This window comes from Lynx canadensis, chromosome E1 (genome assembly GCF_007474595.2).
Source record: "Lynx canadensis isolate LIC74 chromosome E1, mLynCan4.pri.v2, whole genome shotgun sequence".
Classification (NCBI taxonomy): domain Eukaryota; kingdom Metazoa; phylum Chordata; class Mammalia; order Carnivora; family Felidae; genus Lynx; species Lynx canadensis.
In genome coordinates, this window is record NC_044316.2 from 15,751,795 (window position 1) to 15,777,910 (window position 26,116).

The 26,116-nt window shown below is 50.0% G+C and overlaps 1 protein-coding gene across 3 annotated transcripts in view; it reads right to left on the reverse strand.

The window, feature by feature from the left end:
- Window positions 1-26,116, reverse strand: part of ABR (ABR activator of RhoGEF and GTPase) — a 185,770-nt gene that overhangs the window by 97,658 nt on the left and 61,996 nt on the right. The gene's annotated exons all lie outside the window — the stretch shown is intronic.

Genomic DNA, 26,116 nt, shown 5'->3' on the forward strand with positions numbered 1-26,116 from the left:
GAGAAGGTGGCTCTGGGGCCTGGCAGGGACATGGTTTCACAGCAGACTCAAAAGCCGGCACTTATTTCTAGAATTTCAATGGAGGCTCCCTTCAGAGAAGAGGGAAGAAAGGGCTGCAGGGAAGTGGAGCTGCCGTTAACCCCCTTGGTGCTGCCCGCACCAACCAGGCTGCAGAGCCCACGCACAAACACCCCTCCAGGGAACAGCGGGCCGGGCCCATGGGGGCATAGGGCAGCACCTCAGAAAGGCCCCCAAGCTCCACCGGTGGGGTCTCTCCTGCAGCAGCACAAGCGATCCTCTCATGGCTCCTCACCCCCTGGCTGGGCCTGGTCCCACCGTCCGCTCTGATTTCACTTCTTCCGGGATGTCCTCCCTGGCGTCCCAGCTCAGAACCACAGCATGTGGCCTTCTAGTGCCTCTGTTATCTTGCCCATTTGTCCCTGCACCTCTGGGGCAGGACCGGGGGGGGGGTGCCTCAGTCACTGCTGTGTGCCCAGAACCCACGGGCGGACACGCGGCAGGATCTAGGGAAATGTGCGTGGAGGGAATGAATGAGCAGAGGAATGCACTGTCCCTCTCAGGTCTCAGGCTTGAGCCAAATTCTCCACGGGGCCCTGGCTCCTCCTCTTCTGTCACAACATACCAGCCCCAGGGCAGCCGGCAGCCTGAGAATGGTGTCAACAGGTCACCAGGGCGTCTGGCCACAGCTATACTCAGTCCAATCTGGCCCTTTGGCAGCCGAGAGCTTCCCCCAGCCTCGCCGCACCTGCTCCCTCTGACTTCCTCTCCAGTCCCTGTGCTGACGGCCCATTAAGCTGTCAGAGAACATAAACTATTTTTTTTTCCCCCAGAACAGGCATGCAAGTGAAGAGCCACTGTGATGTGTGTGTGCCATGCACGTGGAAATAGGGCTCACTGACCAGAGGACACAGGACCTATGCGTGCGGTTGGCGGGCGGTGAGCCGACTCTGCTATTTCCATGGGGCAGGAGGGAGAAAGAGAAGCCACAGCATCCATTCTGCCCAAGTCTGGCACTCTGAGGGGGCCCGGCTGTTTGGGGAGACCTACTCACTTTGGAGAAGCACAAGGAGGGAATGGAACATCATGTTAACCTGCCATGTCTCCTCCAGGAGGCTCCAGGCTCTCCTATTAGTGTCTGGAGTCATGGTCAGGGGTTCGAGCTATGGTGAACCCTGACCCGGCCAACAGTTCAGATTCCAGCAGGCCGTGCTGACTCTCCTATACACTGACCTGTGTTTCCAGGGGTCACAGGACCAGATCCGTTAGCCTTAATTTATTTATTTCCAAGGGGCAGAAGGAACAACAGGGAGGGTGGTAAGGCTCGCCTCTACCACACGGTCTGGAGTTGCCTGGGTCACGGCAAGGCGGGAAGGTCTCCGGTGGCATTCCCCCACCTGTGCACGATCAAGTGGTGGCCACGGACCCGCGTCTCCTGCTCCTCTCAACCCAGCCGCGTCTATACAGCTGTTCTCACCATCCCCTGTTTGCAGACGTCTCTGAGTTTCGGAGAGATTTGCGGCAAGGATCTGAACCCAAGTCTGTCTGTCTCCAAATGCCATCCTTTCCCCTTTGAGCTTCACTGACCTTCCAGAGAAATCTACTTCCGCAGCTCTCCTTGTCAGGGGAGGCTGACCAAAGTGGGGAGGGAAGGGTGCCAGCCATAGCAGTGGGGGAGGCCCAGAAGTGGAGAGAATGCATACAGAGCTCTCTGCAAATGTTCTTAGATGCTTTTCCTTTCATTCCACCCTCTGTAAAACGCTGACAGCCCAGGAAGTCAGTCAGAGACCCAGGAGAGCCCCTACCAGGAAAAGGGATATAAAAGAAACCCACCCTCAGAGAAGGAAGGAGTCCTGGGGACTCAGGAGGATGGAAAACTACCAAGCACAGGCTTCAGTTTATGAGAGGCCATGGATAGAAAGGCTGAGTTGACCATGGCTTGGCCACTAGGTCTCAAAAGAGAAAAGTCAGAGGAGGCTACTAACAGCCAATATCCATTTCCCCTCCTGGTAGCAGAAATATCATTATATTTGGAGTGGCAGTGTGCCCAGTGGCTAGCTAAAAGACTACTTTCTCTAGTGGTGTGGGCCATGTGAATAAGTTCCAACCAATGAGATGTTAAGTGGATATGTGTGAAACCTTGAGGAAGGCTGCTAAGAAAGATTGGTCTAGCTGTAAGGTATGCCATTCCCCCCTCCCCTCCATGTTTCCTCCTTCTATTGCCAGTTTGGAAAGCAGATGGGATGGCTGGAGCTCCAGCAGCCATATTAAACCATGAGGTGATACTGAGGCTAGAAGCCAGCGCTGAAGGTAGCTGAGTGCAAAGCCAGGAACCTGGGCTGGTGATGGCACAATGAACTGCCATACCACTCCAGGACTGTCTACCTCCAGACTTCTTTTAGAGGAGAGGAGAAAAAAATGCTTGTTATGTAAGCCACTATTATTTAGTTTTTATGTTATATGTAGTCAAACTTATTTATAACTGACCCAGATGATTTTCTTGACCTTCTGTCTGAGTGCTTTTCCTACTGCCTTCACTATTCTTTCTAAGTCTCCTTGGTGGAATCCTCTTGCTCTGCCCACCCCTTAAAAATAGGTATTCCTGGGGCGCCTGGGTGGCGCAGTCGGTTGAGCGTCCGACTTCGGCCAGGTCACGATCTCGCGGTCCGTGAGTTCGAGCCCCGCGTCAGGCTCTGGGCTGATGGCTCAGAGCCTGGAGCCTGTTTCCGATTCTGTGTCTCCCTCTCTCTCTGCCCCTCCCCCGTTCATGCTCTGTCTCTCTCTGTCCCAAAAATAAAAATAAACGTTGAAAAAAAAATTAAAAAAAAATAGGTATTCCTTATATATCCTTACAATAAAGAACCAGTAAAAAGGGACAAACTACTGATACATAGAACAACAGAAATAACTCTTACAAGCATTATGGTAAGTGAAAGAATCCAGACACAAAGGAGCACATCTTGTATGGTTCCACTTACATGACGTTCTAGAACAGACAAAAGTAATCTATGGTTGAAAACAAACAGAAAATAGCAGTTACCTCTGGGGTTGGGGTAGGGACAGCAGTTGATTGTAAGGGGCACAGGGAACTGTCCGGGGTGATAGAAATGTTCTGTGTCTTGACAGGGATTTGGGGTACACAGGTTGACGCCTCCATCACCTTCATCAAATACATATACATATTTCACTAAATATTGAACACTAGTTAATGATATCCACGCTTAAGTACTGCAGGGAAGAGTACTGCTGTCTTCAACTTACTCTGAAACACAGGAAAAAACGAGATGGAGGGGCGCCTGGGTGGTTCAGTTGGTTAAGAGTCCGACTCTTGATCTCGGCTCAGGTCATGATCTCACCATTCATGAGTTCAAGCCCTGCATTGGGCTCTGCCCTGACAGTGTGGAGCCTGCTTGGGATTCTCTCTCTCCTTCTCTCTCTCTCTCTCTGCCCCTCCCCTGCATTCTCTCTCTCTCTCAAAATAAATACATAAACTTTAAAAAATAAAAAACATAAAATGTTAACCTCCCTGTAATCAAAGAAAATTGATTTTGTGTGTGTGTGTTGGGGGGGGGGGTTGTGATTGTTGCTATTTTTCTATCAAATCAGCAAGGTTAAAAAAAATACCCAAAGTTTCCAGGGAACAGGTACCCTCAGAAACTCGTGGAGGGTATGGGGGTACATGGCTGGCTTGGGTGGTGGAGTGTGCAACTTTTGATCTCAGGGTTGTTTGAACCCCACGTTGTATGTAGAGATTACTTAAAAATAAAATCTTAGGGGTGCCTGGGTGGCTCAGTCGGCTGGGTGTCCGACTTTGGCTCAGGTCATGATCTTGCAGTTCATGGGTTCAAGCCCCGGGTCGGGCTCTGTGCTGACAACTCAGAGCCTGGAGCCTGCTTTGGATTCTGTCTCCCTCTCTCTCTGTCCCTCCCCTACTCGTGCTGTCTCACTCACTCCCTCTCAAAAAATAAATAAAAACATTTTTAAAATTTAAAAATAAAATAAAATCTTAAAAAAGAGAGAAACTCTTGGAGGGTATGTACAACTGGGACAGCTTGTCTGAATTCAGTTTGGTAACTGGTTTTGAAAGCTCTATTTGTTGGCAGAGCTTTTAACCCAGCATAACCCAAGACTATGTCCTCAGAAATTAATTATAAGTGTATCTAGAAATAAGGTTACAGGTTATTAATCACAGGGTTCTTTATGATTGTGAACTATTAAAAACAACCCAAATGATTAATTATGGGGAGCCGGTTGAGTAAAGTATGGTATTTCTCCAAGACGGACTACTATGTAGCCATTAAAATTATATGGATGGTGATCAACAATATGCCAAAGTATGGAGAGAGCCCAAATGTCCACTGATGGATGAATGGATAAAGAAGATGTGGTATATACATACGATGGAGTATTACTCGGCAATCAGAAAGAATGAAATCTTGCCATTTGCAACTACGTGGATGGAACTGTAGGGTATTATGCTAAGTGAAATTAGTCAGAGAAAGACAAATATCATATGACTTCACTCACATGAGGACTTTAAGAGACAAAACAGATGAACATAAGGGAACGGAAGCAAAAATAATATAAAAACAGGGAGGGGGACAAAGCATAAGAGACTTTCAAATATGGAGAACAAACAGAGGGTTACTGGAAGGGTTGTGGGAGGGGGGATGGGCCAAATGGGTAAGGGGCACTAAGGAATCTACCCCTGAAATCACTGTTGAACTATAATAACTAACTTGGATGTAAATTTTAAAAAAATTTATATGGATAGTAGGTATCATCTTATTTAGTGAAATGGGAAATAACAGCATGTACACTAGGATACTAGGTTTGAAAAAGTAAAAGGGTCTGTATTTGCACAGGATAAATGCAAGGCAATAGCACAAAACAATTATAAAGCCCTCAGATTCTAAGAATTCGGGAGAAATTAATATGTGATCTCTGCTCTCTAGCTCCTACCCAATATCCATCTTCCCTTCTCCCCTGGTTTTATATGAGGTGGCAAAGGACCCAGTCCCAGGCAAGACACTCACTTTCTCTGCCTCTCTTACAACTAGGGTGGCCCTTTGACATCGTTCTGGTCAATGAGACCCAGTAAAGCATGATGGGGCCTCAGCAAGGCCTTTGCTTTGATCATTAAAAAGGGACTCCTTGCCTTGAACGCAAATATGACTGGAGTGACAGTGGCCATATTGCTGTCGTGAGGAAATGATCAATAAAGAACACAGACATTCCCCTTGATGCTTCTGAGCTACTGAACCACATTAGAAACAGTCCATCTTGGGGCGCCTGGGTGGCTCAGTCGGTTAAGCGTCCGACTTCGGCTCAGGTCATGATCTCGCGGTCTGTGAGTTCGAGCCCCGTGTCGGGCTCTGTGCTGACCGCTCAGAGCCTGGAGCCTGTTTCAGATTCTGTGTCTCCCTCTCTCTCTGACCCTCCCCCGTTCATGCTCTGTCTCTCTCTGTCTCAAAAATAAATAAACGTTAAAAAAAATAAATAAACAGTCCATCTTGTTTTTTATTTAAGTGAAAAATATAAGCCCCTATCTGTTGGATTTTCTGCCACTTAAAATAAACACATTCCTGAGTGATACCCTTCCAGCCCAGCAGAGGAAGGCTGTCCAATAAGCAATAAGACATCGCAGGTGCTATGACAGAAGTACTTCACAGGTGAGGCAGAGAAGAGGGAGGAGGCAACAGTGTGGGTGAGGGGGCACTGGAAGAGGTTAGGTGGTACTCAGAGGGAGGCGGTTTATTTATTTATTTTGAGAGGGCGTGTGTGCGCACAAGCAGGGGAGGGGCAGAGAGAGAGAGGGAGAGAGAGAATCCCGAGCAGGCTCAGCACTGTCAGCACAGACCCCAGTGCAGTGCTTGAACTCCCAAACTGTGAGATCACGACCTGAGCCGAAACCAAGAGTCAGACGCTTCACCGACTGAGCCACCCAGGTGCCCCAGAGGGAGGTGGTTTATCGCTGTGGCTAAGAGCGAGGCCCTAGGGCCACACGGCTCAGGTTCCAGTCCAGGCTCCATCACTTCCTAACCTCTCTGTGCTCACAAGAGTGCCTGGCACAGGGCAGCCGCCTATAAATGGATATTGGTTAATCGAGTAAATGTGAAAGAGGATGATGAAGGGGCTAAGTGCCCAGGCCTGCTTTGAGGACTAACTGGAATAAGGCATGCAAAGCACTTAGCACATAGTAAGCACCCAATAAATCTTAGTGGCTATTATTAACATTATTAATTGAATCTTGAAAGATGTGTGGGTGCTTGCCAGGCAGATGGGGACGGGAGCAGAGTTCTAGGCAATGAGAAGAGGCTTGGCAAAGGCACAAAGTGTAAAACAGCAGGGCCCCTCAAGGGGACTATAAATAGCCCAGCACGGCTGGGACACTGAATGAGCAGGAGGGTGAGGTGGCAGATAGCGCTGGAGAAGCGGGCACGGACCAGCACACCGAGGGCCTTGTGAACCAAGCTAAGAGTTAGGCAGGACCCAGTGGGGGCCGCTCATCTGGACCATCACCTGCTGTGGGGTCCTGCCAGCCACACCATTGCCAAATATCGCTAACTTCAGATAATGCCGCTCGATGCACCAGTTCCTCTCTCAAGTTACAATGCAGGCAGAAGCCTGTGACCTCCAGATCTCTTAGGAGTCATCCAGATTGGGACCACACGTGAACGTAGGGTTACCTATTCCGAGTCTGTAATGGAGCCTGTGCCAGATGACAGAACATGAGCTGACCAGTGACAGACATGGAGACCTCAGACATGCTCCTTTTGGGCAAGGTGAAGAGCTGGCCCGTCTGGGGCGGGTTCAAACCCAAGCGACCAGCCCTCATTTCCACCATCCTAAGCTCTGGTAAGTGCAAGGGGAAGAAAGGGTGCCCAAATGGCTGGAGGCATACAGGTGTCAAGCTGTTTACAACCTTCCCCTAAGACTGTCCAGCACCAATGATGGAAGGGCACAGCCAAGACTATGTCCTGGTACACCCAACCTCCAAAACAGATGCTAAAGGCAGTTTGGGGGGTCTTTCCAACCTCTTCTCAGACACTCTAAGAACCTGTGGGTGAGTGCAGGATAAAGTTAAGTTCTAGCTGTGGAATAGTCCTGTGCTCCCAGCAGGGATGCTACGAAGGCTGATACCAGATGATAAGCTTACTCTCTGCCCTAGAACTGACACAGGAGTGGGGAAGAGAAAGCTTGGGAGAACAGCTGGAGGGCAGCCCAGTCCTGACCATCATTCCCACCGAAGCAGCATCCAAGGTCTTCAGAGAACATCCAAAGTCTCTGTCCACCACACGCTGCATCAGGTGGGAACAGAGCACAGGGGCATAGACTCCATTCCTGCCCTCTGGGATCTCCCAGTGTGGTCCTACACATGCCCACTGTCATCTGTGTCTGTGTTGGGCACAGCCTGATTTCATCTTCCAAGTAACCCCGTGACGGAAAAATCTTACAAACATGTTGAGCAAAAGAAAACCAACACGAAAGAGCACGTACACAGGATTCCACTTATATGAAGTTCAACAACAGGCAAAACAAATGGAGGGTGATAAAAATTCTCATTAGTGGCTCCCTGGGGAGTGGGCTGTGGGAGAGTGTGGGTGTTGACTGGGAAGGGGCATGAGGGAACTTTCTGGGGTGCCGGAAATCTAGGTGGTGGTTACACAAGTAGACATATGTAAAATTTATTATTTAAAAAAAATTTTTTTAACGTTTATTTATTTTTGAGACAGAGAGAGACAGAGCATGAACAGGGGAGGGTCAGAGAGAGGGAGACACAGAATCTGAAACAGGCTCCAGGCTCTGAGCCATCAGCACAGAGCCCAACGCGGGGCTCGAACTCACGGACCGCGAGATCATGACCCGAGCCGAAGTCGGCCGCTCAACCGACTGAGCCACCCAGGCGCCCCGACTTATGTAAAATTTAAAAACAAGAAAGTAGTACCATTACGATTCTCATTTACAATTGAGGAAGTGAGGGCGTAGGGAGTGAGGTCACTTGCCAGAGGGATTAGTGGCTGGTAAGTGGAAAACCATGTTGAATAGTAGTCTGACTCCAGGACAAGTGCTTTAACCACTGTCATGAGTGGGACCCGAACAGACAGAAAAAATCATGTGGGCAGGTTGCTGTCAGGGCCCACAAGAGGAAGAAACAACTGGTGTCAAACTCTGGTGGAGGAAGAGATCCATCTGGAGGTGGGTCTCCGCATCCCTTGACGGGATGCAAGCATCCTTGGGGACGCTTCCCCAAGAGGGGAAGGAAGCAGCTGTTCCAGTGAGAGGAGCAGAGCTGCAGAGAACGGGGTTACAACTGCACCCTTTTGTTTGGGGCATTACTGAACAGTCTGGTGTAGCTGGAGCTGAGGTCCCGGTGCCCTCCTGCATGGATAGAGTCCTTCCAACTTGCCTTTCCTGTCACTAACTCGCAGAAAATGATTCTTCTCCCTGCTCAGACCTCCCTTGGATGCCAGGTGCTGGGCTGAGGCCTGCATCGATCCTGTTGTGAAACTGTGCACGAGTGGTTTTCCAGTGTCGGCCCCCCCACCCCAGGAGAGGCACAGACCTGCTCATTTCCCACCCCCGCCAAGTCCCCTATCACCCTCAAATTCCTCCTCCAACTAAGCTGGGTCTTCCCTACCTTCTCAGCAGGCCAGGACACTGGCTAGACTCAACAGTTGGGGTCAGTTCTGAGGCTGACAAGCTATATAGGGACCCTCATCTCCCCCACACAGCTGAGGGGGCACACAGGGCTATGAAACTTGGCCTCCCCGCAACGTGGTGGGAACTAAGACCCCAAGGCTGACTTATAGTCTAGGGTCATATTGACCATGCCAGAGCTGGGCTGCCACAGAACTGAAAGAACTATGTTTAATCAGCTCTGAGGGGGTGCCGGGGTGGTTCAGTTGGTTGAGTGTCTGACTCTTGATTTCGGCTCAGGTGGTGATCCCAGAGCTGCGGGATTGAGCCTCGTGTCAGGCTCTGCGCGGAGTGTGAGGCCTGCTTAAGATTTTCTCTCTCTCTCTCTCTGTCTCTTTCTCCCCCCCGCCCCTGGCCCCATCTCTGGGCGCCTTGGTGGCTCAGTCAGTTGAGCGTCCAACTTCAGCTCCGATCACGATCTCACAGTTCTTGAGTTTGAGTCCCACATAGGGCTTGCTGCTGTCAGGGCAGAGCCTGCTTGGGATTCTCTGTCCTCCCCTCTCTCTCGCTCAAAAATAAATAAAACATTGGGGGAAAAAAAGATCCTCTCTTTCCCTCTGCCCCTCTCCCTGACACATGCTCTCTCTCTCAATCTCTCTCTCTCTCTCTCTCTCTCTCTCTCTCTCTCTCTCTCTCTCTTAAAAAAAAAAATAGCTCTGAGGATTGTCAGCTGGCTGGCTCCAGGCCTCTCTGAGTTTCAGTTACTCATCTTTGAGACAGGGATAACAATGCCCATGTCACAGGCTGGCTGTAGGATGACATTAAATAACACAATTAGGTTAAGGAACTTGGACAGTGTCTGGGCAGACAGAACAGTCCTCAAGAGAGGTCAGCTGAAGGAACAGGAAAGCAGGCTGCACGCCTTCAGGGCCCTGTGACCCCAGATGACCCAGGAGATACCACTGGGAGCCTCTCAGTGGTAGCATGGCACTAAGGTGAGGCATCTCTGGACCAGCATCTTTCCTGTGGAACAAGTCACCTCCTTCTCAGTATCTCCTCCTCTACAACCTATAGAGGAGAGGGGCTGGGGAACCAGGATAGCATAGTGGTTAAGGGCATACATAGGCTTTGAGTCAGATTCAGGTTATAATCTCAGTGTTACCACTTAACAGCCATGTGACCTTGGGCAAGCTACTTAAGCTTCCAGATCCTCAGTCTCCTCACCTATAAATGGGGAAAACACATAATCTCATGAGTTTTCCGTGGGGTTCCAGTGAGAAAATATCTGTAGTGCGAGGCACCTGGTCTGGGGCAAATGCTAAATAAATAGTAATCGTCATTACTACCTTGTCCTCTTCCTAAGCATTAAGTGCCCTGGGGGATCTCCTAGTCCTTGAAAAACAAACAAACAAAAAAAAAAACCAGAGGTCTGGAAACACACAACTGGGTCCTCCGTGGACCGTCCTCCATCAGTTGACCCAACTGTGCATCCACCAGCCTATATTCCAGAGGCTCACATTGAGGAAGACGCCACAGGCCATCAGAGTAGCTTAAATCTTAAACTTTCAGACAGTAGTTCCAAACTTTGCTGCACACTAGAATTCCCTGGAAAGTTTGGAAACTGCTGATAACTGGCTCCTGCTCCAGAGATCCATATAGAACTGGTGTGTTCCGGGGGTGGGGTGGGGTGGGGAGGGCTGGGCCTCGGGGCTGTTAAAAGCTCCCCAGGTGGGGCGCCTGGGTGGCGCAGTCGGTTGAGCGTCCGACTTCAGCCAGGTCACGATCTCGCGGTCCGTGAGTTCGAGCCCGGCGTCAGGCTCTGGGCTGATGGCTCAGAGCCTGGAGCCTGTTTCCGATTCTGTGTCTCCCTCTCTCTCTGCCCCTCCCCCATTCATGCTCTGTCTCTCTCTGTCCCAAAAATAAATAAATGTTGGAAAAAAAATTAAAAAAAAAAAAGCTCCCCAGGTGATTCTAATGTATTGTAAGGCTGAGAACCACCAGATGGAGACAAGGACCCTTAGTCAATGAAACTGAACTCTGAAACAGCGCTGTGTGAGAAGCGCAGGAAAGACAGGTAACTTGCAAGAGGCGGATATGAATTCAGTTGTGAAGGACGAGGAGGTCTACCTGGGAAGAGGCGAAGGGGCGGACGTAAAGGGCTTGGCTCAGATTGTACACGGTGGGCCGGCTGTCCCATTCGTGCAGGGCCTGCAGCAGCCCCCTGGCCCACAGGGTAGCCTCCTCAGGACCCAGAGGATCTCACGCAGGCTTGGAGCAGGGGCACTAACCCAGCAAAGGGGCAACTGAAAGACAGGGCATCAGCGACGGGGGCAGCCGGTTCCTGGAGGCGCCGCTGCACAGTTGGAGTTAGAGAGACCGGTTCTGGCTCTGCCTGGCTGTCGAGACAGACTCAATGCTTCCACCCCGAGGGGGTGAGGCTCAGCTTCTGGTTGCCATGGAGATTCGATCAGATCCTCTACCTCTGGGCTCCCTTGAGGAGGGAGGCAGACCAGGGCCTCCTGGAGAAGCCAGGGCCCCAGAGCCTGAGACAAAGGAATCCTAGGTCTTGGGGTTCAGTGGCAGGGGCAGAAATGGCAGGTAAGGGGCCTGCCAACGGCCCTGGGCAGAGAAGGGAGAGGGGCTTCCCCAGTGTCCGGGCTCAGAGAGATTGAAGAGAAACACTATTATCTGCACCATGTTTCACAGCGTACAAAGCAAGACCCAAGTCAGGGTCTCACAACACGTGGAGGTTGTCAGAGTAGCTATTACTCCCCCATTTTACACAGGGGGAAACTGAGGCTCAAAGAGGTTCTAGGTCTTGTCCAGGGCCACCTGGTTAATAAACAACTGACCGACAAATTAGAGTCTACTCTTTGGAGCAAGTCCATTGCTTTCTGACGTTGACATAATCTGCCACCCAGGCACAGGGGCCTAGGATTTCTAATTGCTCTGTCGAAAAAGCAGCTCTATGCCCACTGAACATAGAGGAATTCTGGTGCAGAATGGTTAGATGACCTTGCCAGAAGGGAGGGAATCTTTATGTGTAAATGAACAATAGTCATTCAACAAACATCTACGTTATTATGCGCCAGATGCAATGAGAGGAACAGACCCCACACAGGACTGGACACTCCCACCACTACTGCCAGTAGCCTATCAGCCAGTCAGTGGGCTGCAATGAGTCAAGCCCGGGGCCAGAAGTCAAACAAAGCTGGGTTCTGGTCCCAGATTTTCTGGACTTCCTGCAAAGTGCTCATTTTTTGGGAGACTCCACTTTCTCACTGTGAAATGGGAAGACACAGCTGTCCTGCCCACTCCGCGGGGCTTTTCTGAAGAGCAGTGTAAGCTACCAAAGAAGAAAAGCGTTTCACAAACAGCGCAGCATTCGATCAATCAGACAAGAAACATTCCTCTACAAAGAAGGTCAAACTCACATGCATTAGGTCTTTGGTATATTCTGGTTTCCCCCACTAGGTGGCAGGAATCTGGAGGGCAAGGACAGCCCTCTTCTGGCACTCAGAACAATAGTCACACCTAGCGGACGCTTGGTAACTGCCAACTGTCGGATACAATTCCCTAAAACTCCTCCGAATCTCCTCCCCTAACAACCAATTCACTTATTTAGGGTCTTGGGCCAGGAGGTCACTCTGACACATCCCATAGGTGTTCTAACCCTTGTTACAGTTAACAGCTTTAACTTGTCTCCTGCTTCCTCCCCGAACTGCCATGAACTGGTGAGAAGTAAGGATCCTGGACTGATTTGATTTAAGGCTCTGCTCTTCTGACCCTCTGCCTGCTGCTGGTGGGAGATGCCGCTTGGCCCCAAAGAGGCAGAAGATGGAGTGGACAGGAGGCAATGAAGAGGGAGAATCAAAGGGCCGTTATGACAATGACTTTCAAATCCAATCTCACTTAGCACCCGCCTGGAATGGCCTCCTTAGAGCCCCTCTCCCATATATGGTTTCATGAGTCCCTAGAGTATTTATGAAAAATTAAATGACTCTCAATCTAGTGCTGAGAAGCAGAAACGGATAGTTCAGAAAACAGATAAGTAATGTAAGGTCCAGAGGGGTCAGTAAGACCCCTAAAGCAGCCTTGTACTTTGGTGGCAGCCAGGGTCAGAATCTACAACCTCTGCCCTCCACACTGGGGGTTCCTTTCAATCGTAGGGCCAAGTGGCCCCCGGTGGGAGCCTGGGAGCCAAGACATTTCCAGCCTGCACGTGCTTGCACACACTCCCACATCCACCCACAGCAACACGCCGTATCTCTGTCCATTGCTGCCAGGAGGCCAGACTCGCTGGCATTCAGCTCACGCTGTTGACTCTCCACAAAGCTTCCCTAGACCTTAAAAATAATTCTATTGTTGAACAAGGCCATACAAGGGTACCTCAAAATTCATGCCCTTCTCTGTCCCCTCAGCTCCAGAGGGTCAGTGTTTCTGCCTATTCCAACTTCCTTTTGTCACCCACTGAGGGGAGATGAAAGGACCTCCCCAAATCAATGGCCTCTTCCTGAACCACCAAGTCACCTTTCCTCAGGAGTTGTACAAAGCCAGGTGAGGGCTGTGCTGGGAAAGAGCAATGTGGTTTGCCCAGCCAGCTTCTTTCTGCTCTTGGCCCACATGCACAGATACATGCACACAGAGAGGCACACACACATATACACACATGCACACCCATGCACATAGGCACACACAGGTACATACTCACATCCGCATCAAGGCCCTGACACCTTCTGACTCTCTCTGCTCTGGTCAGCCCTTGTGAAAGTTCTCCATTCTCCTTCCCCTGCTACAGTCACCTCGGGGGCCGTGGGTTCAGAAGGTGCAGCCTCCATCGGCTGGGACCCTGAGTGACCATGTGGAGCGGAGGCCCCTGCCTACCAGTGAGGGACCGGTGTGAGCAAGCAGTAAACCTTGCTGGTGTTAAGTCATGGGGATTCCAGAACTGATTGGTACTGCAGCATATCCAGCCTACCCTAAAACATCTTCAACTGCTCCATTTAAGGTCAGCTGGCCAGTCCCAGGCTCAAAGGAGCTCCACGTGCACTTCCCACTGCCCAACAGTCCTTTCTCCTAACACCACCCATGCCAGGCTCATGGTGGACAACAGCCACCTTCCTCCTATACAGGAGAGAACCAAGAACCCAGCACCCTCTTCCGAGGGCAGAGGGGAAGGAAATCTGGAACGTCCTCAGGCAAGTAGATTGGTTCCAGAAGCACCAACAGCTTAGTGTCTGGCAGAGGACGGCACCAGAGGGCCAAGCCTTCCCCACCCACTTGGCTCCCCACCCACTCTCCCAGGACCAAGGCAGTGAGCCCATCCCTGACCAAGTCTCAGGGATGGCCTATTGCTCTTGTGTGAAGTAAGCCCAAAAGTAGACTGGGAAACACCCGTATTCATTGGAGCATTATCCACAACAGCCAAAAGGTGGAAGAAACCCACATCTCTACTGACAGATAAATGGACACGCAAAATGTAAATGTGGTATATACATACTGTGGAATATTACCCAGCCTTCAAAAGGAAAAGAATTCTGAAACATGCTACGCTGCGGATGGATCTTGAGGACACTGTGCTGAGTGAAATCAGCAGCCACAAAAAGACAAATACTGTGTGATTCCATTCATGTGAGGCGCTTAGAGCAGTCAAATTCACAGACACAGGAAGTGGAATGACAGTTGCCAGGGGCTTGGTCAGCAAGAAGCGGGAGTTAGTGAATGGATGCAGAGTCTCAGTTTTGCAAGACGAAGAGAGTTCCGGAGATGGACGGCGGCAAAGGTTGTGCAACACTGTGACTGTACTAATGCACGGAACGGCACACTTGAAAAATGATGACGATGGTAAATTTTATGGTTTATGTATCTTATCACAATTTAAAAATAGAATAAAGCATAATTTTTTTTAAAAACAAAAAAGCAGGGGCGCCTGGGTGGCTCAGTCAGTTGAGTGGCCGACCTGGACTCAGGTCATGATCTCACGGTCCGTGAGTTCGAGCCCCGCGTCGGGCTCTGTGCTGACAGCTCGGAGCCTGGAGCCTGTTTCGGATTCTGTGTCTCCCTCTCTCTGACCCTCCCCCGTTCATGCTCTGTCTCTCTCTGTCTCAAAAATAAATAAACGTTAAAAAAATTTTTTAAAAATAAATAAATAAATAAAACAAAAAAGCAGACAGGAAGGACCAGAAGGAGCAAAATCAGAGACAGAAACCCTTTCATGGGGATTACCAAGGGGCTAGGGGACTAAACCAGGCCTGGAACCCACTTAATTTCCAAGAGGGCTTTGGAGTCGCTTTCTGAGTTACAAAGGTAGGTTCTACCTCCACAGATCATTTCTGTTTTGCTGCCAACTTCCTGGCACAAGACAAGCCTGGCTCTGCCCTAGGCAGGGGCTAACAGGCATCTGTCAGCTCCAATGCCAATACTCCTTCTCCCATCAGACAGCATCTGGGCACCCACTACAGCCTTCAACCTGCCAATGCCAATGGCAATGTCTTGGAGAGCACGCAGAATGCCCCCAGGGGTCACGGCTGGAAATGTAACTTCCCCCAGGTCACCACTTCCCCCGGCTGGACCCCTACCCCTCTGTCACTTCCCAAGTCCTCCATGCAGATCCACACAGCTCCACCCTCCCACCTGGCTGGGAGAGACGCCAGCCTTACCTCCCACAGGAAGGCAGCCTCCTCCAAGAATCAAGCTCAGGACCAGACCTGGCCCAGGGGCTGATGGGGATGGGGGAGGGAAAGGAAAAAGATGTGCCAACGTGGCTCTCGTAACAAGTGTGGCCGCGTCTAGACCACAGGCCAGAAAGGACAGGCCAAGAGAGACAGGTACCAGGGCTCACAGGTCCGGCAGGACCTTCCCTGCTTCAGGTAATTACACTGGACCATCTGAGTGCACACAGACTGGTAGGATGAGGCTGGAGCTGCAATGGCCAAGGTCAATCACGTCTGCTCCCAGAAGAGCTCCTGGAAATGTCCCTTCCACACCTGGGCATGTGAGCGTGAGAGGAGAGAAGGTGCACAATACCCACAAAACCAGGGCATGGCTGATGTCAGAGGCCACACCTCATACATAGGACCTGCAGGCAGGCAGGTGGGCACATGGCAGTGTCCCAGGAAAATGAGAGCAAGATTCTGAACTGGGGACAAGAGAAGGGTTATAGGGCCTGAGGCTTCCTCTAGGAGCCATGAAGGGGCATAGTAGCGTGCAGTGCTTTGATAGCACCAGCTCTGGAGCCAGGCTATTTGAAATCAAATCTCAGTTTTAGCTGTGTGACCTGGGGCAACCTGCTTAACCTCTCTGTGCTTGAGTTTCCTCCTTTATAAAATAAAGATAAAAACAGTAACACTATCTCATAGAGCTTTGTGATGGTTAAATGAGTTAGTTAGCTCAAGACCAGTAATGTTAGTGGCTGTTATTGTTGATCTTCTTCTCATTATTTTTATCCCCCAAATCCTGGTCCTGGGAAGGACACTGAGAGGAAGCCCAGTTTGCCTGGTGTCTTCTCAGGGACTGGAAGGAGCTGCACATCGTGCGCACACTCCATAGGTTACCCAAGCACCCAAAGACACACAAGAGAACAACCCACACACGTGGCAGTCCTTCCACTTTCCCTGCCTGCTTCTTCTGGGGCCACTGTCCACTCTCAGCTCCAGACCCAAGCTCCCTCCTGGGAGCCTGGGGCCCTTCAACAGGATTAGGCTAGCAATCCAGGTGTGTGGTCTGCAGCAATTTGTGCTTCAGCTCTACACCAGAGGCGGCAGAGCCCGCAGCCCCCTGGGAACCACAAAGGCAGGAAGGGAAGAAGGGAGGGCCCTCGTGCACACAGGTACAGGTGTCTCTGGGCTCCCGGAAATGCACAGGCCACAGTCATTAACACACAGAAGCTCATAAGCGGGGTCCTGAGCCTTCCCTCCCATTGACGGTATACTGACGTGCTCGCATGTACACACACACTCCTCAGACTAGGCCACACAAGCTAACTCCCTATCATCTTTCCAGAAGGTAAGAGCAGAGACAGTAGTCACGGAGCTTATGCTCTGGAGCCGGACTATCTGGGCTTGAATCCCAGCTCTGCCTCTTACCAGCTGTGTGATCTTGGGCAAGTCACTTAACATCTCTGTGTCTCTGTTTCATGTTCAAAATAGAACAGCACTCAAACTCTCAGGGTTTCTGCGAGGATGAAATGAGTAAATACATCTGAAGTGCACACAGAACAGTGCCAGCACCACCTAAGTATTATCTACTTATCGCTGTGTCTCATAAACTCAGCAAGTCAGGTCTTCTGATTGCTAGGCTGTTGCAGAGGCCCTGGTCCCCCTGGCTCTACATCTTACCCTGGACCAGTTCACCAAACCCCTCTCTGCTGACAATTCATCTGACATTTAGCCTTCACCCCTAGAGGGCCCCAGGCAGAATTCCCAAGCTCAGTCTATGAACCAAGCCTGGACTTTGTCAATGCCCTGCCCTGACATCACCAACTGCTTCCTGGGTTTTCCTCTGTCCACAGGCAACACCCACATCTCTCATGCTTCCCGTTCAGAAATTAGAAAGAGCTCCAGTCAACCATGCTCCACACAGAACATGTGGTTTTCTCTGGGAGAAAACCGGAAGATGTACAGTGTGTTTCTTTACTAGACATCCTAAGAGGTCCTGATTCTAGCGGGATCTGGAATGCAAAAGAACACTGGACATGAATCCCAAAGATTTAGGTTTAATTCTTTGGGCAAGTCACTTTAAATTCTCTGGGTCCCTGAGTCTGCTCCTCTGCAAAATGGGGACGGTGTTACCTACTCCCCAATGTAGAGGTAAGGAGATGATAAAACGATGAACTAATATTTAGTGCAGTGCCCAGCACATAGCAGGTGCTTGATGCAACTGGAATGCGGACTTTATTTTTAATGTTTATTTATTTTTGAGAGAGGGCAGGGCAGCGAGAAAGGGAGACAGAGGATCTGAAACAGGCTCTGCGCTGACAGCACAGAGCCCGATGCAGAGCTCGAACTCAGGAACTGTGAGATTGTGACCTGAGCTGAAGTTGGACGCTTAACCAACAGGGCCACCCAGACGCCCCTGGAATGTGGACTTTTTACCTCCTTTCCCATTATAAGCAAAATGTGGGAGAAGAGAACTGAACCGAGGTACCAGGCTGGCTTGGTCAAGCAGGTTATTATCGTTAGCAAGATGAGCTCTGTTAGGTGCTTTAGAAAAAAAATCATGATGCAGCCTGGGCAGGTTTTATTGGCCCAGAGGTGCCTTCTGTACAGGGTGACAGGTTACATTCTGGATCCCTTCCTTCCCCCAGAATCTGGTTTACTTGGTCAAATCACCCACTATTTCCAGAATGAGGAAGAAGGGCTAAGGGAGCCACTTGTGTCTTCCAGGCACACACGCCCGACCTGGTCAATGCCCACACGCTTTTGGAGCAGCTGCTCCATCATGCCTACCTAAGCAGATGACACATCTCTCCTTGGAAGGGGTAGAAACACAAGCCCACAGGCCCGTGTGCCTATCACATGGCCGCATCACAAGGCGAGAAAACCACACCCTGCAACTAACTTCATCCTTCTCACTGGTTTGAAGCCTAGTGGTCACCATAGCAACAGGCTCCCGCTCCAGCCTGCCAGGCGGTGCTGACGCAATTCTCAGGCAGCCAGCAACTTGGACTCGGCTCACACAGCTCTGTTCCCACTTGGGGGCGGGTGAAAGGGGAGAACAAATGAAGAGGGAGGATGTGGGCACACACCCCACAGAAATCTCTGCTCTCCCTCCAGTTCTGTCCAAGGACTGGAAATAAGGGATGTGGGCCCTGGAGCAAGCAATACATTGCCCTCTAGTGCGTCTAACAAATACAGTATCACCGCAGTGGCTGCCACTTCTAGAAGATTCACCTCCAGGGTCTTAGGAGATCTGGAGGAGGGGGAGACAGACTGCACCACAGGCCTCTCCACCACCACGCGGCCCCTTCCCTGCCTTTGGAGCCAGCACCCCACCAGCTAAGCACCTGTGCTTCCCTCAGCCCACAGGCAGCCCAGCAATGCAGAATTCAACAGGTGAAGCTTTACAGCTCTCTGCTCTGTCGTGTTCTCTGCCTGTGTTGCATGAAAGTAGCCGTAAGACTGGAACTCCCCTGCAAGCTAAAATGTCCCCATGATCCCCATCCTCCCAGCTCCCTATCCCACCCCACAAAAGTCTTATTCACTGGCTGGAGTCAACGTGAGACAACAGTCCCACGCAGAGGACATACTGGCCAAGAGCCACTCGACCTCTTAAAGCATCCAAGTCCCCCAATCTCATGGAACAAGAACTCAGAAAGGAGGGGGATCAGGGGCGCCTGGGTGGCTCCATCAGTTAGACATCCGACTTGGGCTCAGGTCACGATCTCGCAGCTTGTGAGTTCGAGCCCCACATGGGGCTTTGTGCTGACAGCTCAGAGCCTGGGGCCTGCTTCAGATTCTGTGTCTCGCTCCCTCTCTGCTCCTCCCCTGCTCCTGCTCTGTCTCTCTCTCTCTCAAAAATAAATACACATTAAAAAAAAAGAAAGAAATGAGGGGGGATCAGGTCACACACTGCCACCCACCCACCCTATACCCCACACTCGAGACACAGGGAAGGAAGCCATGTTAGGACCAGAACTTGGCAACGCTAATGGCCCTTTCCAGTCTCCCAGCGCCTACCCATGGATGCAGGGCTCTCCCTCCCAAGGCTGTTGTCCTGGTGAAGATGCCTCCAGTGCCAGGAATGCTTCCCTCCTGCAGGCCCCACTCCCTTCTCCATCCCAAGAGCCACTTCCCGCCCTGTGTCCCCTCCTACCTGGCCTGCATCAAGGGCATCCACCCAATCAGAAGCTGTGCTTTGGCACAAACAGGCCCTGCTCTGGGACCTTGCCCCCTGCACTGGGAGATGTGCTGGCGGGTGCAGGTAGAGGGAGGGAAAGCACGCCTCCACAGCACCTCCCCGTGTGCCTTCAGGGGCCAGTCACACGGGGCCCTCCCAGTGGTCACCTGACAGATTCGGGAAGCGGTTAACCCCAGAGGCCACTTGGGAGCTGGTGTTCGGCTGTGGGATGTCCCGGTAACACATCCAGCAGGAGCCTCCGGGGCTCGATCAATGGAGTAGATGTGAGACGCCAGAAATAAACACATCTCTGTATGGCCAACTGATTTTTAACTAGGGTGCCAGGACCTTCAATAATTTTTTTCAACAAATGGTGTTGAGATGGCTGGATATCCGCCTCCAAGAGAATGAAGTTAGACCCGTATTTCATACTTTATTTCACATACAAAAATGAACTCAAAATGGATTGAAGACCTAAACATAAGAGCCAAAACTGTGAAACTCTTAAAGGAAAACATAGGGGGAAAGCTCATGACCTTGGATTTGAAGAAGGACACCAAAAGCAACAAAAGAAAACACAGATAAACTGAATGTCATAAAAATCAAAAGCTTTTGTGCTTCAAAGGACACTATCAAGACAGTGAAAAGATAACCCACAGAGTGGGGGGAAAATATTTGCAAATCATGTATCTGACAAGGGTCTTGTGGCTAGAATATGTAAAGAAACCTTACAACTCAACAATAAGAAGACACATAACCTGGGGCACCAGGGTGGCTCAGTTGGTTGAGTGTCTGACTCAATTTCGGCTCAGGTCATGATCTCAGGGTCATGGGATCGAGCCCTGTGACTGGCTCCGCACTGAGAGTGGAGCTTGCTTAAGATGCTCTCTCTCTCTCTCTCTCTCTCTCTCTCTCTCTCCCTCCGCTCTTCTACCCCACTCATGCACGTGCTCTGTCTCAAATACGAAAGTTACAAGTCTATTTAAAAAAAAAAAGAAGAAGACACGTGACCCAAGTAAAAAATAGGCAAAGGATCGAATAGACATTTCTCCAAGGAGGGTAAAGGCGGCTTCCCTCCATTCCACTGACAGATATCCGGTGTGCACCTACTATGTGCCAGGTGCTGGGCAGGCAATGGGGACACAGCTCGGAAACAAAGCAGACTCAGCCTCTGCCTTCATGAGGTTTACAGCCAGTGGACAGAGAGTACACATCGACTATGTGTCTGGTGTATGTAGTAACTCCCTTAATTCTCACAATGAGGTAGATACTCTGACAGCTCCTGTTTTACAGATGAGGAAACTGAGGCACAGAGAGGTTAGGTAACTAGCTCAAGATCACACAGCTCATAAGTGGCAGAGCAGAGATTTACACCTGCAACAGTCTTCTCTCCAGAGTCCATGTCCTGAACAATTGCATGATACTGAGCATTATCAGAAGTGATTCATTCTAGTGGGAGTCAGAGAGAGCCGTTTGAGGGACAGGATGGTGAACTGGCTTTGAATCTCTTCTTGAGGCCAGCAAACGGGGAAGGCAGAGACATGGAAGCGAGAATCAATTCTGAGGGAGTCAGAGGTACTTGAGCAGACAGGATAAAAGCAAGGTGAGGGGTGGGGGGAGAGCTGTGGCCAAAGAAGCCAGCAAGCCTTGCCACAGAGGTCGAGGTCGGGAAGGGGACTCCTCCCTCCCAAAGGCCAATGGGGAGCACAAAAAGGTTTTAAGCAGGAGGGAAACCTGATCCTACTTGAATTTTAAAATGGCTGGAGGTGGCCGGGAAGGGCTGTCAGGGGAGGACAAGGGTCTGGCTAACCAGCTGTGGAGGGCTGGGGAAAGATGATTCAAGTGCACGTGGTGGCCAACAGTGGGCCGGGGGCAGCCCATACCATCCTTCTCCTCGTTGCTCCCGTGTTTATCATGAGAGTGGGGTGGGCAGGGTGGGCATCTGCTGGCCACCAAGGGGCAGAAGGAAAGGTGCTCACCGTGGGGTGCGCCATGCCTCGTGTCTGTATAGCCGGCCCCCATGTTTGACTCCAGCACTCTCCTCGTTAAGGACAATAAGAGCCGGGCGTGGGAGGGGGACCACATTAAGACCCACCCCCACCAGCCTACACCACTCAGTATTCTAAGGTGCATTTACGTCCCGAGAGAGAGCCCAGGACTCCAGCTGCAGGGCTCATGAGTGGAGCATTCCAAGAAATGAGCTTTTGCAGAGACGGACCTGGGGCCAGGTGGTTTTCCTTCACACAAGCAACAGTGTCCTGTGAGAAAATAAATCTCTTTTCTTTTTTTTTTCTTTTTCTTTTCATTTTATTTTATTTCTTCATCATGACAGGTGCACTCCTTAATCCCTATCACCTGTTTCCCCCATCCCCCTACCCACCTTCCCTCTGGTAACCATCAGTTTATTCTCTATAGTTAAGAGTCTTTTTCTTGGATTGTCCCTCTTTTTTTTTTTTTTTTGCCTTTGCTCCTTGAATTCCACATATGAGTGAGGTCATATGGTATTTGTCTTTCTTTAACAGACTTATTTCATTTAGCCTTATACTCTGTAGCTTCATCCATCTTGTTGCAAATAGCAAGATTTCATTCCTCTTTATGGCTGAGTAATATTCCATTGTATATACATACATCTTTATCCACTCATCTATCAATGGACATTGGGCCATTTCCATGTATTTGCTGTTGTAAATAATGCTGCAGTAAACCACAGGGGCACATCTATCCCTTTGAATTAGTGTGTTTGTGTTTTTGGGGTAAATAGCCAGTAGTGTGATTCCTAAAAATAAATCTCTTTTCATGCCGTTGTTGTTATTTAAGAGCCATCTCCTGAATTTTGGGCTGGGTAAGCAGGTAGAGGGCGAAGCCAGATGCTGTACTAAAAGCCTCGTGTGCATTATCTTATTCAATTCTCTTAACAACTATGTGGCAAGTTCTTTTATTGCCTCCGTTTTGTAGATGAGTAAGCAGAGGCCCAGGAAGGTCAAATAACTGCTCATGGCTACACGTTAGTTAACGGTGAAGCTGGGCTCTGAATACAGGCAGCCAGGGTCCAGAACCAGCTCTTCCATCCACCTCCAACTTCCTTTAACTGGGTGTTTTGACCTCTTCCCAATGTAGCCATTGTGTTCAGAGATATTAGCAAAGAATTAGACAGGTTTCAGGCCCTGACACACAGTTGGGTTCAGGAATAATAGTAACAGCCTAGACTTACACAAAAAAATTAATTCATTTCATCCTCACACCACCCCATGAGGTAGGTACTACCAATATCCCCATTTTACAGATGAGGAAATTGAGGCACAGAGAGGTTACATGTCTTGCCCAAGGTCACACAGCTGCTTAGTGGTCAAGCTTGGAACCCGGGCAGTCTGGTTCCAGACACTATCCTCTCTCTTGCTACCTGACTGAATTAGTAATGCTACAGTGCACACACTTCTAACATGTCCAGAGATCTGGTCTCTCAGGCCACAGTTCATGAGATGGGCCACTAGGGCAAGGCCACAGGTAGAAAATGTCCAGTAGGAGTGGGGAGATGTCTACAGTCACGACAGATGGAAGGGTGGGAACCAGCAGGCACAGTGGTCTTGTGCCAACGGGTGTGTGAGCAGACAGTCCTGGTGAGACAGCAACAGGGCATCCCTGTGCCTACCTGCTGGGCACAGAACCACAGGGCCATTGAGCCAGACACATGAGGGGGCACACTCAGCCGCTGCAAATTGACCTATTAGTGCATCATGAATCTGTTTGGCAGGTCACCTCTTGGAATCGATGAGAAAGGAGCATCTCACGGACTAAGAGTAGGTATTGTTTTGTGAAGCCCATATATATAGTTTGTGTGTGTGCTGTGTTGCAGTGTAAAATGATTTTCCTACCATGGATTTTGTCCAAAGGTATAGAAATAGTATACTTTAGACCTATACTTTGGTAGTAGTACAGTATGACTACTAAATAAGTTGTGGTTTATTCCTAGGATGGAATTCTATGCAGCTTTGACAATGAATAATCTAAAGCCACAGGCAAGAACAAAGATGAATCTCAAAAACATAATTTTAAACAGAAAAAGGCAAGTCACAGAAAAATACTCATACTATGATTCCCTTTCTATGGATTGTTGGCAAACCGGCACAGTTACATTGTTTAGGAATACACGCCTATGCAGTAACACTCTGAAGAAAAGGAGGGGATGCTTACCGCAAAATTCAGGACGGTGGTTACCTCCGCTTGCAGTGGGGGAGGGGGGCCGTGAGGGTGAGTGCGACGTGATGAATTGTGTCCTCTAAAAAAGATACGTTAGAGTCTTAACCCCCAGTACCTCAGAATGTGACTCATTTGGAAACATGGTCTTTACAGAGCTAATCGAGTTAAAATGAGGTCATTAGGGTGGGCCCTAATCCAACATGACTATTTTCTTTATACAAAGGGGAAATTTGGATGCAGAGACACTGGGAGAACACCATGTAAAAATGGAAGGCAGAGGTCAATCCGGGTGATACATCTACAAGCCAAGGATTGCCAGCAAACCAGCAGAAGCTAGGAGAGAGGCACAGAACAGATTCTGCCTCACAGCCTCAGAAGGAATCAACCCTGCTGGCACCTTGATCTTGGACTTCTGGTCTTCAGAAGCGTGAGCCAACACATCTCTGTTGTTTAAGCAGCCCAGTCTGTGGCACTTTATATTAGCAAACTAACACAGTGAGGCACACAGCAGCTTCTCCTGCCTGGCAAATGTCTCTTTAAACTTAATGGAGGACAGGAGCCCCTGGGTGGCTCAGTCTGTTAAGCGTCTGACTTCGGCTCAGGTCATGATCTTGTGGTTTTTGAGTTCGAGCCCCATGTTGAGCTCTGTGCTGACAGCCTGGAGCCTGCTTCAGATTCTGTGTCTCTCCCTCTCTCTGCCCCTGCCCCACTCACTCACGCTGTCTCTCAAAAATAAATAAACGTTAAAAAAAAAAAAAAAAAAAAAGCTTAATGGAGGACAAATGGGTATTTGTATTGTAAGTCTTTTTTTTTTTAAGCTTATTTATTTGTCTTGAGAGAGGGCACATGCATGTGGGGAGGGGCACACATGCAACCGGGGGAAGGGCAGAGAGAGGGAGAGAGAGAATCCCAAGCAGGCTCCACACTGCAGCATGGAGCCTGATATGTGGGGTTTGAACCACAAATCGTGAGATCATGACTTGAGCCGAAACCAAGAGTGGGACGCTTAACCGACTGAGCCACCCAGGGCCGCCCCATACGTCTTTATAAACCAAGCCTAGATATTTTATAATACCCTTTAGTATATATGCTATATTTTCATATAGGAAATCAGAAAGAAAAACCATATAGGGATAATCCAACCATTACATTTTACAGTTAAGGGCACCAAGGACCTGCCTAAGATCACACAGCCAGGGAGCAGCCAAGCTGGGAGAAGAACCCAGGTCTCCTGCCTCCCGGTTCAGTGAAGGCCATTGTCATAGCCACAGCCCAGAGTTACCCAGGGAAGGCTGAATTCTGTTCAGAGCACAAGGAACCCGAACTGCTCTGGGACTGAGCAGGGACGCTTCGCTCTTTTGTGCCACAGACCCATGGCAATCTGGTGAAGTGAATGGACCTTTTTCTTTTTTTTTTTTTTTAAATTTTTTTTTCAACGTTTATTTATTTTTGGGACAGAGAGAGACAGAGCATGAACGGGGGAGGGGCAGAGAGAGAGGGAGACACAGAATCGGAAACAGGCTCCAGGCTCTGAGCCGTCAGCACAGAGCCCGACGCGGGGCTCGAACTCACGGACCGCGAGATCGTGACCTGGCTGAAGTCGGATGCTTAACTGACTTGCGCCACCCAGGCGCCCCTGGACCTTTTCTGAAGAATGTTTTGAAATGCATAAAGTACGTAGGACCACAAGGGAATCAGTTACTCTGAAACGCTATGCCAGCTATGGGGATCTAGTGAATCCAAGAGAATTAACTGATTAGTGCCTGTGCACAGTAGGACTCAATATAGGTCAGCGATGGTTACTGTTAATATTAGGAGCTGCTTCCATGACCTTGGGCCTGGGTCAGTGATGCTGAGGAGAGAGATCAGGGACCCACACCTTGGAGCCTGCAGACATTGTCGGGTCTGGATTCAGCTGAAGGATGAAGGATGCTACTCCCTGAACTTGAGGCCCCTGTGAGTGATGGCATCACCAGGGAGGGGTGCTATCTGCAAAGAATAGGTCTCTTAGGACAGAGAGGAGAGGGACCCATAGCAGGCCTTGCCTGGAGACAGGGAGGCGGGCCCTACAGGAAAGCACAAACACTGCCAGGAACAGAGCCCTGAGGGCCTGTGACCACAGTGCCTGTGGTCTCCTGTATTGCTAAAGGGCAGAAGGTGACATTTAATGGGTGCATCTATGGCCTGGCATCTCTGCACGTTATGTAACTGAATTTAAAAATATATTTTTTTTGAGAGAGAGAGAGAGAGGAGAGCATCGTGCATGCACATGTGCAGCTGTGCAAGCAGGAGAGAGGCAGAGAGAGAGAGGGAAAGAGACAGAATTCTTCCAATCTTGAGATCAGGACCTGAGCTAAATCAAGAGTCAGACGCTTAACCAACTGAGCCACCCAGGTGCCCCTGTGTAACTGTATTAATCAAGCGT